General features: G+C 47.2%; 1 pseudogene; it reads left to right on the forward strand.

Annotated features, from left to right (window-relative positions):
* The window catches only part of LOC147105065 (guanine nucleotide-binding protein G(t) subunit alpha-2-like), a 98199-nt pseudogene that overhangs the window by 69594 nt on the left and 15175 nt on the right, over positions 1–13430 (forward strand).

Genomic DNA, 13430 nt, shown 5'->3' on the forward strand with positions numbered 1-13430 from the left:
AGCGCTCGGAGAAGTTGCGCCTTGATGCTCTCTAGCTCATGTTCAGGGGCCATTCTTACAGTCTCTGTGTTTCTTACAGTTGCCTTTTCTTCCACTGAAAGAATTCCCAGTTGAATCTGTTCTTCAAGTTGTTGAACCTCGGTCATTGCCGCCTCATATTTGTCTTGGGTTTCCTTCAATATTTTTATGAGTTCTTGGACATCTTGACTTTCATGTTCTGCCATGTCTTTCACCTCTAATTTCTCATCTATGGATGGAACTTCTACCGATGAGTCTGTCTTGGCCTTGAGCTCATTAAGAATTTCCTGCAGCCTTTGGACTTCTTGTTCATGTTCAACCTTTAGTTGCTCATATGCTTCCACTGAAACTAGCTTTTCGGAGGTTGCCGAGTTAACCCCCTCCAGGATTGTAGCCTGGGCCTGTTCATACTGTTCCTTCAACTTCTCAAACTCTGCTTGTAAGGAGTCGTAGAGAAGAACTGGAATAAAATCCTGGCTTCCTGAAGATTCCTCTTCATTTGCTTCTTTCTGCAAATATTCTAACTCCTGAACATCATAAGGGAGATGTGATCGGTGATTGGTCACGATGGCTCTATGGTCGCTCTCTGCTTGAGCTAGCTGCTTCTGTTGTCTTTCCAGATTCTCCCATTCGGTGTCATAGAACTTTTTCATTGTTTTCATCTCTTGTACGAGATGGTAACTCAATTGTTCTAATTGTTGTCGTGATTTGAAATAAAGTTGAGTCCGAGCTCAGTGTTCTTCCGTCATGGATATGTCCTTAAACTGAACAGACTCAGAATTCTCTGTCAAACTATGTTGTCGTTGTTTGGTGGAGATCTGTTCTGAAACTTTGTTCTTCTCTGGAGCATAAGCCTTTCTGCATGCCTTCGTTTTTCCAACCTTAGTCGGCAAGTCCATTTTAGCCTTGTCTTTCACATTTGGGTTGGTCTTATCGTCATCCGATTCAGAATCTGAGCTGATTGTCTGCACCGAGTCCTCACTCGTTATGGCTTTTAGATAGTGCCATTCCATGTCTATTTTCTTGATCCACTCCCATCCTAGAAGTGGTGGTCCTCCCTCAGGTAGTACGTATAAGTTCATTCTTGGGTGTTCTTTACCCCTATCTCTCACCTTGACTCTTATCTTTCCCATGGGGTATACTTTATGCCCCGTGTATGTCTGCAATACGAACTTGGTATCTCTTAAGGGTATATGTGAGAATAGCTGGTGGTAATCCCTTCGATTTATGACTGATAGAGCTGATCCAGTGTCCAACTCCATTTTCACTTGGACTCCAGCTATTTTTAGCATGACCCAGATAGTTTGTAGGTCAGCTTCCTTACTCACATTGTGAATTCTCAGACTACCCAGCTCCTGGCCGTTTGGGTCTGAGTCCGAATTCTGTTCATCTGAACTCTTCTCAGCCACCTTGTGTACCTTGTTGTACTTTTCCTGTGATGGCTTCCTTTGGTTGTTGGTCCTTTGGTTGTTGGTCTTCTTCCCTGACCGGCATACCTTAGCTATGTGACCCAGTTTGCCACATTTCCTACATTCCTGGTTCTTAAACCAGCATTGGTTCTGGTCGTGTGTTGTCTTCCCACAACGATAGCATTTTGTTGTTGTCGAGGTAATTTGATCCACACTGAGTGCCGCTGTCTTTAGCTGCATTTCCGCAGTTCCCTTCACTGCGGCTTCGTGCGATGCTGCAATAAGGACAGCCCTGTCAAGTGTAAGGTCGTTCTCTTCGAGTAGTCGCTTTTGCGTTCCTTCCTTTACCAATCCGCACACGAACTTGTCTCGCAATGCCTCTGTCAGATTCCCTCCAAACTGGCAGTATTTCGCTAGTCTACGCAGTTCGACCAAGTATTCTGCGTTGCTTTCGTCTTTCCGTTGCGTTCTCGCATAGAATTTGAATCGTTCCGCCAACATCAACGGTGTGGGGTTCAAGTGATCCTTCAGAACAGCCACAATATCATCGAAAGTCTGATCCGCCGGTTTAGCCGGTGATAGTAGATGCTTCAAGAGCCCGTATGTCTTCGCGCCCATCGAGTTTAGCAAGGTTATAGCTTTGTCATCTTCTTCTATTTTATTGGCCTCACAATAGATCTCAATGCGTTCCACATACGTGGCCCAGTCTTCTACCTCGGAATTAAAATCGTTGATGTTACCACGCTTAGGCATCTTCCTCTCTTCCTGATAACACCACGGATTATTTCTTTAAATTTTCTTTTTTTTTCAAGATGGCGGTTCCCGCGAAGATGGCGGTTTCCCGCGCTTATCTTCTCTCCCCGCCCACTTCAATGGCGGTTCCCCGCTTCTGTCTTCTTCTCCGCCTAATGGCGGCTTCCCGCATTTCTTCCCCTGGCGGGAGGGGTACACTTTCCCCACGGGCGACGGCCGCTGGCTTTCAGGTTCACAGCCTGCGCGTCGGCTTCAGTGCTTTCCCTTTTCTCGGCAGGGCAACCGGCGCTGGGTACACCCCGTTGACGGCGAACAGTTTCAGCCGCTGGGCTGGCTCTCGCTCAGTTCCCCTTGCTCGGGCTCTGCCTCTCTCCCGCTCGCTCGGCTCTACCGGCGCTGGGCACACCCCGTTGACGGAGAACAGTTTCAGCCGCTGGACTGGCTCTCGCTCAGTCTCCCTTGGTCGGCTCTGCTTCTCCCGCTCGCTCGGCTCCCAATCGCGCCTCCCAGCCCTCTCGCAGTCCGGTGCTTCCCTCCCCGGCTGCGGCTGAGTTTATCTCTTCCCGCGCCTACGTTCCCGGTCGCAGCGCTTCGTGGCTTCGGTCGCTGCCCGGCCTTTTTCGCCGGTCGCGGTCTAGCTGTCTCACGACGCCGTTGCGTCCCCCAGCCTGTCTGTACCGCGGCTTCCTTGCTCCACGCTGCCCCAGTCTCAGCGCCTCTGGGCCCGACTTCTGTCCGGCTCCTTTCCCCCTCGACCGTGGTCGAGTGCACCGCCCTTATCCTCCGGTTATTCTTTTTACTTTCCCTTACTCACAGTCACCGTGGCCGCCTTGCTTCTCGTGCTGATCGGCTCACTCCTCACCGTGGCAGAAGGGACAGTCAGTGCCTGTTGCTGATGGAAGTCTTTGTCTCTAAATTCTTCCTCCTTTCTAGTTCTGCAGCCTTGAGTTTTCTCCCAGCAGAACGACGAGGGCGGTTGCCTCTTCTCGACGCTCGTTAACTGCTTCGGACGTATTGTTGCCGCAGGGTACGATCGGACTCGTCGCCACTGTAAAGTCTGTGGGTTGTTTAGTTAATTAATGCACAGACTCCAAGAGTAACTTAAAACAGGACTTTACTATTCGAAGGTCAGGGCGAATCTGCCAAATAATCCTGACACAGCACTTATATACCGGTGTGGTCACCGTCGGTATTACAGTATACAGAAGCCAACAAAGTAGTGCCACACCTAAAATAGTTCTCTTAAAGGTGAACGGTTACATACAATGGTTTTCTTAAAGGTAGACGGAGACATACACTACAGGAACCATGCCCAAGGAACTGGTGAATGTTGTAAAGAAGCTGTGGGCTGACTCAGGAGTTCCGGCTTGCTTTGAGAGGGCAGCAGAATATCAGCTCAATGACTCAGCCTCCTAGTATGTTTCGCCCTGTAACCAACACTAGGCTAGAAATTACTGATGGCAATATTTTTAAAATATTTGTTTATGGGATGTGGGCGTCGCTGGCAAGGCCAGCATTTATTTCCAATCCCTAATTGCCCTTGAGAAGGTGGTGGTGAGCCGCCTTCTTGAACCGCTGCAGTCCGTGTGGTGAAGGTTCTCCCACAGTGCTGTTAGGGAGGGAGTTCCAGGATTTTGACCCAGCAACAATGAAGGAACGGCCGATATATTTCCAAGTCAGGATGTTGCGTGACTTGGAGGGGAACTTGGAGGTGGTGGTGTTCCCATGTACCTACTGCCCTTGTCCTTCTAGGTGGTAGAGGTCACAGGTTTGGAAGGTGCTGTCAAAGAAGCCTTGGCGAGTTGCTGCAGTGTATCTTGTAGATGGTACACACTGCAGCCGCGGTGCGCCGGTGGTGGAGGGAGTGAATGTTTAAGGTGGTAGATGGGGTGCCAATCAAGCGGGCTACTTTGTCCTGGATAGTGTCGAGCTTCTTGAGTGTTGTTGGAGCTGCACTCATCCAGGCAAGTGGAGAGTATTCCATCACACTCCTGACTTGTGCCTTGTAGATGGTGGAAAGGTTTTGGGGAGAGGTTTTGCTGGATGAAGACTTATAGCATTCCTATCTGTTACATTAGTGGAGGGATTAACCTTTTTGCTTTAAACTGATTAATGCCTCTATTAAAATAGTGGACAGAGGAATATCATGCTAGCACATTGTTTGCCACTAATCTCACCAGTGAATCTAGCCTGTAGTAATTAAGTGAAAGCAACATATACCTACCATGAAGAATTGTTGCCTTCTTTTCCCGATCGTATTCATATTTTGTACCATGCGTGACCACCACTGGTTGTTGTGCGACAGTGTGTTACAAATATACTGAGATAGGATAGCGGTGGGTGTTACGTCCGTGTAATAATAAGAAAAAGGACTGCAGAGAACGGTAGAACAGGTGTTTACTCAACGTGGTTCAAACTGCAACTGAAACAACAGATTACTACTCAGCATTATATACAGGTGTGGTCACTGCCGGTACTACAGTATACATGAGCTGTAGAAAGTAGTTCCCCCCTTAAAGGTACATACATTACAATTCCTCCCCTTTTAGATTAACAGTACCATAACACTCATTAACAATTAAATATTAAACTAATTACAATTAACACTTTTAACATGCAACATTAGCTGAAAATAGTCTATTTATAAATTCAGTCTTTGGGGAGGCTTCCTGATCCTTTCTGGATAGCGCCTTTCCCGAGTGTCTTGCTCTTGGTGCAGAGGCGATTCTGGCCCCCTGTCGTCGGTTGGTTCATCAGCTTCCGATGCTACTGTTTCTGGGGTAGATGCTACCTGTACGTCGGGTTCATCACCAGGTACGTATGGGCCAGGCATGGGGTTGACTTGTTCCTGTGACTCTAGGATCTGGTCAGCATGGCGTCTCACGATGCTCTCCCCAACGTCCACTGTGTACATTAGTGGGCCCTGCCGTGTGCATATCGTTCCTGGCTGCCATTTTTCTGTTCGGTAGTCGCGGGCCAAGACTGGTTGCCCGAAATTGAAGCTCCTTGTTGGCTTCTCATGGATGTGCTGGAATTGCTTACTCTCAACATCTCTTCATACGTTTGGTCTGAGCAAATCCAGGCGAGATCTTAACCTTCGGTTAAAGAACATCATGGCTGGGGCCTGGTTGGTGACTGCATGTGTCGCATTCCGGTAGGCGAACAGGAAATTGTCCACCTTGTGCTGCAGCGGAATGTTGTCATTACGAACCTCTCAGCCAATCCATTTGTGGCTGGATGATACGGGGCGGATGTGTAATGCCGTACCCCATTCTTTTTCAAGAACCTCCGGAGCTCTTCGGACACAAACTGTGGTCCGTTGTCGGAGCAAATCTGTTCTGGCAAGCCATTCCTGGCAAAAATGGTCCGTAGAACTGCAATAGTTTTCTCCATGGTGGTGGAGGACATTTTGATGACCTCAGGCCATTTCGAGTGCGCATCCACGGCTATTAAAAACATTGAGTCCATGAATGGACCAGCAAAATCAATATGCACCCGTTGCCATGTAGATGAGGGCCACTCCCATGGGTGTAGAGGGGCCTGTGGTGGTGCATTTTGGACTTTCTGGCATCCTGAGCAGCTCTTGGTCAGGTCCTCGATTTGTTTATCGATTCCCGGCCACCACACATAAGCCCTGGCTAGGCTTCTCATTTTTACCCCTCCCAGATGACCCTCATGAAGTTCATTGAGCACTCTCTCCCTTAACTTGGGTGGAATTACCACTCGGGATCCACACATCAAGGTCCCCCAGCACACTGACAGCTGTTCTCTGCTTGTCGAGAATGCTGGCAACAGTGAGTCGCCATATGCTGGCCATCCCTTCACCGTCAAATCATATACCCGAGACAGTGTCGGGTTATTTCGGGTTTCCTTTTTGATACAAGCGTTAGTTACCGGTAGGTATTCAACTATAGTCGAATGGAATATTTCGACAGGATCCACTGCTGGTGCTTCCTCCGCAGTAGGCAGTGGCAGGCGTGATAGCCCATCAGCATTTCCATGCTGTTTCGTGCCCTTATATTCAATCTCATAGTGGTGTGCCCCTAGAAAAAGTGACCATCTTTGTAGTCGTTGCGCAGTCATCACCGGAACGCCCTTCTTCGGATTAAAAATGGAGACAAGAGGCTGGTGATCAGTCAGCAAGGTGAATTTCTGCCCGTGCAGATAGTGATTTAACTTTTTCACTCCCCACACTAGGCTGAGTGCCTCCCTGTCAATCTGGGCGTAGTTACGCTCGGCTGAGGTTAGTGATCATGACGCAAAGGCTATTGGCCTCTCTGAGCCGTCCGAGAATTTGTGCGACAGCACCGCTCCAATGCCGTAGGGTGACGCATCACAAGCCAACCGAATTGGTAACGCTGGGTTGTAATGGGCCAATACCTCTTTCGATGTGATTTGTGTTTTGCTCTTCTGGAAAGCTCATCTACATTCGTCATTCCACTTCCATGGCACCCCAGTTTGCAGTAGGGTGTTCAGTGGGTGTAGTATTGTAGACAAATTTGGCAAGAACTTATGGTAGTAGTTTACCAGCCCGGGGAACGACCTCAGTTGTGACACATTTTCCGGTGCTGGAGCCTTGACTACTGCCTCAATCTTCTCTGGGGACTTATGTGACCCCTCTTTATCGATAACGTGGCCACAATACGAGATCTGTTTTCTAAAAAACTCGCATTTGGGCGGTTAGCTCGGAGCCCATATTCCTGCAATCTAGTGAGCACCTGCTCCAGGTTGGCAAGGTGATCACTGTCATTTTCGCCCGTGACCAGGATGTCGTCCAAATAACACTGGGTCCCTGGGATCCCTTGCAGGACTTGTTCCATTGCCCTCTGCCAAATAGCCGGAGCTGATGCTGCCCCGAATACCAGCCGGTTGTATTGGTAGAGACCTTTATGGGTGTTGATTGTGAGGTATTTTTTTGATGCTTCTTCTACCTCCATTTGCAGATACGCCTGGGCCAGATCAATCTTAGTGAAGCGTTTCCCTCCAGATAGCGAGGCGAAAATATCTTCAATCCGCGGAAGTGGATATTGTACGGTGTGAAGGACCGGGTTCACTGTTACCTTAAAGTCCCCACAGATGCGAACCTTCCTTGGTTCCCCAGGCGTACTGCTCAACGACTTTTTCATCACAGGGATGATGGGTGTAGCCCACTCGCTCTAGTCTACCTTGGACAGTACACCTGAACATTCCAGACTCTCCAGCTCTGCTTTGACGGCTGGACGGATCGCATAAGGTACCGGTCTGGCCTTAAAAATTTTGGGCTTGCGTTTTCTTCAATTTTAATCATCGCTGTCATGCCTTTTAATGTTCCGAGTCCTTGCTGGAACACTTCTTTCGCGTCAGTTAGGATCTTTGACAGTCGCCCAGGTGTGACGTCATCATCCTTTTTGTCAGCCACAGTCAGTGCCTGTATGGAATGCCAATCCAGTTGTATTTTCCGGATCCATTCACGTCCCAGTAATGGTGGTCCTCCATCTTGCAATACATACAGGTCTAGTTTTGGTGTTTCCTTACCGTTATATGTAACGGTCACCCTTATTTATCCTTTGGGGTAGACTTTTTGCCCCGTGTACGTCTTCAAAATATTTTTCGTGTCTCTCAAGGGTATGTGTGAGAATAGCCGCTCGTAGTCCCGTCGGTTTATGACTGTTAGAGCTGATCCTGTGTCCAATTCCATCTTTACCTGGACTCCTGCTATCTTGAGAGTGACCCAAATGGCTCGGTGATCCTCCGTTGTGATCACATTATGTAGTTTCAGACAACTCAGTTCCCTGCTTTCGGAGTCGTTATCACTTTTTTGTTTGTCTGAACTATTCTCCGTTATCTTATGTACCTTCTTGTACTTCCCTTTGGTCGGTTTCTTTTTGCTGGTTTTCTTTCCCAACCTGCAGACTTGTGCTATGTGTCCTACTTTTCCACACTGTCTGCACACTTTGTCTTTGAACCAGCAATCATTCTGGTCGTGTGTTGTTCTGCCGCAGCGATAGCACTTCTCTGTTCCATATGACATTTCGTTTGTGCCATATTCTTGCGGTCTCTGTTGTATCTCTGCAGCACCCCGTGCTGCCGCTTCATATGATACCGCAATGCTGAAACCCTTGTCCAGCGTAAGATCCTTTTCTGATAGAAGCTGTTTCTGGGTTCCTTCACTTTGAAGCCCACACACAAACTTGTCCCTTAAGGTATCTGCTAGTCCCGTTCCAAACTGGCAGTGTTTCGATAGCTGGCGCAGTTCCGTTAAATACTCAGCATTACTTTCATCTTTATGCTGGTTCCTTTTGTGAAACTTAAATCTTTCTGCTATCAGCAGCGGTGTGGGGTTTAAGTGGTCCTGTAGGATTGACACTATGTTTTCAAAATCCTTTTCTACTGGCTTCTCTGGGGTTACTAGGTTTCATAGTAAGCCATAGGTTTTTGCACCCATTGAATTCAACAATACCAGCGCTTTCGTGTCATCTGGCACTTCATTCGCCTTGCAGTATACTTCTATGCGTTCGACATATGTCGTCCAAACTTCGACTTCATTGTCGAACGCTGTGATACTGCCACTCTTCGGCATTTTTGGGTGTGGTTAGACTGACTTAAAATGGCGTCTCCCGCGCTTTCCTTTCTTCCCCGCTGCGGCTTAAAATGGCGTCTCCCGCGCTGCTGCCAACGCCGCTCTCGGCGGTCCTCGTGGCAAATGCCGATGCCCTGTGGGTTTCGTGCACTGCTCCTGCGCTGCTGCCAACGCCGCTCTCTGCGGTCCTCGTGGCAATAGCAGCGCCTCGCATTTTCCTGCGCGCCTCTCTCCCCCGTTGACGCTGCTCGGCCCTTGAACACCGGCTGCGCTCTGCTCTCTCTCGCCTCTCTCCCCCGTTGATGCCGCTCGGTCCTGAACACCGCCTGCGCCCTGTGCGCTCTGCCCTCTCTCTCGCCCCCGTCGACGCTGATCGGCCTTTTTATGTGCCGCTTGGTCGGGCTCTAGCCCGTCGCAGTCCGGGAAGGGTCTGCGCAGTACCTGTTGCCAGCCCGTTTCGCTGGACCACCATGACTGGAAAGCCAAGCCTGGCTCTCAACAGCCTCCCCTGCGATGCTGAAATCTCCGCTGGATGACTGGGCGGTTGCCCGTGGTCGACGCCCGTGCTTCTGGACTCGACCTTCTTCCACTGTTCTCCAGGAGCGAATCCCTGGGAGGTGATGCAGAGTTGCAGGTAGGTTCGAACTTGCTCGTCGCCACTGTTACGTCCGTGTAATAATAAGAAAAAGGACTGCAGAGAACGGTACAACAGGTGTTTACTCAACGTGGTTCAAACTGCAACTGAAACAACAGATTACTACTTAGCGTTATATACAGGTGTGGTCACTGCCGGTACTACAGTATACATGAGCTGTAGAAAGTAGTTCCCCCCTTAAAGATACATACATTACAGTGGGTACATCAAAAAGAAATCGGTGATGCATGATTCTACTGCTGTTACTGGAGCATCTAATGCACCCCCCCCAAACCCCCCCCCACCCCCCCCCCCCCACCCACACACACACACAAAATTGGTGTCACTGTTTCAATTCTATGGCCAGCTAATTGGAAGTACTGTCACATGAGGGTTACATATTACATAGGATATACAGCACAGAAACGGGCCATTCAGCCCAACCAGTCCATGCCGGTGTTTATGCCCCACTCGAGCCCCCTCCCTTGTTTCCTCATCTAACTCTATCAGCATAACCCTCTATTCCCTTCTCCCTCATATGCTTATCTAGCCTCCCCTTAAATGCATCGATACTATTCGCTTCAACCACTCCCTGTGGTAGCGAGTTCCACATTCTCACCATTCTCTGGGTAATGATGTTTCTCCTGAATTCCCTATTTAATTTCTTGTCAGATTATGCTCTATCACGAGGTAAAACAGTTCTCTCCTGTAAACCAAATCAATTGGTCGAGAAGACTAAGCTCACCCTAACTATTGGATTGGATAGATTGGAGTGACGGGGTGGTCTGGGATTGATTGAATCTCATCCTAATTAGGTCATTTTGATTAACCACATGCCCGCCCGCCATCCTCATATTGGCATCCAAAGTGTTAGCAAGTGTCAGCTGTGGCTCAGCTGGTAGCACCCTCTCCTCTGAGTCAGAAGGTTCTGGGTTCAAGTTCCACTTCAGGGACTTGAACACAAAAATCTAGGCTGGCACTCCAGTGCAGTGCTGAGGGAGTGCTGCGCTGTCGGAAGGTGCCGTCTTTCAGATGAGACATTAAAACCGAGGCCCTGTCTGCTCTCTCATACGAACATATGAATTAGGAGCAGGAGTAGGCCACTCGTCCCCTCGAGCCTGCTCCGCCATTCAATCAGATCATGGCTGATCTGATTACTCCACATTCCCGCCTACCCCCGATAACTTTTCACCCCCTTGCTTACCAAGAATCTATCCAACTCTGCCTTAAAAATATTCAAAGAGTCTGCTTCCACTGCCCTCTGAGGAAGAGAGTGCCAAAGACTCACGACCCTCTGTGAGAAAAAATTTCTCCTCATCTCTGTCTTAAATGGGTGACCCCTTATTTTTAAACAGTGACCCCTAGTTCTAGATTCTCCCACAAGAGGAAACATCCTCTCCACATCCACCCTGTCCAGACCCCTCAGGATCTTATATGTTTCAATCAAGTCACCTCTTACTCTTCTAAACTCCAGCGGATACAAGCCTAGTCTGTCCAACCTTTCCTCATAAGACAACCCGCCCATTCCAGGTATTAGTCTAGTAAACCTTCTCTGAACTGCTTCCAGCGCATTTACATCCTTTATGTGGACATAAAAGATCCCATGGCACTATTTTGAAGAAGAGTAGGGGAGGTATCCCCAGTGCGATAGCAAAATACTGCAGATGTTGGAAATCCGAAATAACAACAGAAAATGCTGGAAAAACTCAGCAGGTCAGGCAACATCCGTGGAGAGAAATTTGAGTTGACGTTTCGGGTCGAACCCTTCTTCAAAACTGGAAAGAAAAGAAAATAGATCGAAGGCAGGGCTGCGATCGGACAAAAGAAGTGAAAGAAACAAAAGAAGTAAAAGAGACAATAAAAAGTATTCGAAGATAGACGAGATGGTAATAGGCTGAGATTAGGTGTAAAGTGTACTGGCAGGGCAAGAGATAGCTGCCAGGTGTGAGAGAGAAACAAAAGGAAAGTGGGGGGGGGGGGGAAAGAGTGGAAAAATTACAAGAAAAAATTTAATAGGGGCCGAGGTTATGCCGCGTTTCCTACATTATAACAGTGACTACACGCCAAAAAGTACTTAATTGGCTGGAAAGCGCTTTGGGACGTCCGGTGGTCGTGAAAGGCGCTGTAGAAATGCAAGTCTTTTTTCTTTTTAAACCATTGCAGAAGTGTGACGGAGACATTTGCAAGTGAGAAGCAATTGCCATTTATCATTTAATAAATGATTGGAGTTGTTTTGGAAATTCTTTTCAGACTGAGGTTCTTCATTAATGGCAGGAAGTGAATGAATAGGTCACTGATGGTAATGACTTTTGATGTTAAGTACAGTTGAGTGTGTGAATAACAACACCTATCCATACACTGGTAAGCAGTGTGATTTAACATGCCCTTAAGCACCGCATACTTAAACAAGTGAACTCAAAAACATAGCACCCAAGGGACAATGCTGTGAAAATGTTTGGTTGAGTGTGGGTTGTGTAAACATGGTATCACAGCGGAACCAATGTGGTTTCCTTTTTATATACTGTAACAGGGCTGAGGATGTTGACATATCGCACTGGAAAGTAGACCGACAGCTAGCACTATTTTGCTCAATACAGTTTTATTTTTGCTGTAAATGTATCCTCTTCTAACAACGTGATGTCTTAAAGTTGGTACTTTCTTCATTTAAGTGGAATGACACCCAGCAGAATCAAACAGTAGGATCTGATGTGTTCTGTTCCCAAGGCCTGTCACTAAGTTTAACTGTGACCTCATAAGATTGAAGGACATTTGAATTTTTTAGGAACTGGGAAAGGCCTTTAGGCCCAAACAAGCCTGGCCCCTTTTCCTCGGCCCGTCCTATTATCTACCTCCACCCCATACCCCTCAATCCCTTCTCTCCTCAGATACATCCAATTATTCTCGAACGTATTTAAAATGTCTACTTCAATTGCCTTTCCTGGTGACTGATTTCACAACTAGCTTGCACTTTGTATGAATATGTTCTGTTTGACTTCCTTTTTTTACTTCTAACTTCCTTATTTTTAACTTCTGTTCTCTGGTATTGGAACCTTTCACCACAGTCAATAATTTAGATCAATTTTGTCAATTCCCTTCAAAATCTTGAAAATTTCCATAGATTACCTTGAAGTATCTTCCCTTTCAAAGCTCAACCACTCATAACTTACATTCCTTATATCTGGAATCATTTTACTGAAATCATACCCGTCACCGTCATTAAATAACAAATTGCCCGTGTCTATAACTGTAATGAGTTCACTTTTAATCACTTCTTTTAAACTACTTCCAATTATTCACCTTTTATATTTTAACAACTCTTCTTCACAACAGTTCGTTCAAATGTCAGAAGCAGATTTTTTAAGCTTTGGAATGACATTGGCTGGAAAAATATTTAGCTATCAACTTCCAATGCAATGGTTTCTTAGCTTTTATTGGAACTCCGTGCTGTGGGAGGGTTCGTTCTGTGAGCGAATTAAAACAGACTATTCTGCAGTGAGAAAGAACCTGCATTTCTATACGCGCCTTTCACGACCTCAGGACGTCCCAAAGTGCTTTACAGCCAATGAAGTACTTTTGAAATGTAGTCACTGTTGTAATAGCGGCAGCCAATTTATGCACAGCAAGGTCCCACAAACAGCAATCTGAGATCAATGACCAGATAATCTTTTCCTTTACTGATGTTGGTTGAGTGATAAATATTGGCTGGGACACCAGAAGAACTCCCATTTCCTTGTTCAAATAGTGCCATGGGATATTTTACATCCACGTCTCATCCAAAAGATGGCACTACTGACAGTGCAGCACTCCCTCAGTACAGAAAGAAAATACTGTAGATGCTGGAAATCTGAAATAAAAACAGAAAATGCTGGAGATACTCAGCAGGTCAGGCAGCATCTGTGAAGAGAGAAACAGAGTTAACGTTTCAGGTCGATGACCTTTCATCAGAACTGGAAAAAAGCAGGAAGTGGAACAGATTTTTAAGCAAGTGTAGGGGCTGGGAAATGGGGGGAGGGGATGAAAGAACAAAAGGGAAGGTCTGTGATAGGATAGAAGACAG

Source organism: Somniosus microcephalus, chromosome 18 (genome assembly GCF_052327205.1).
Source record: "Somniosus microcephalus isolate GS21.2 chromosome 18, FLI_Smic_1.0, whole genome shotgun sequence".
Lineage (NCBI taxonomy): Eukaryota > Metazoa > Chordata > Chondrichthyes > Squaliformes > Somniosidae > Somniosus > Somniosus microcephalus.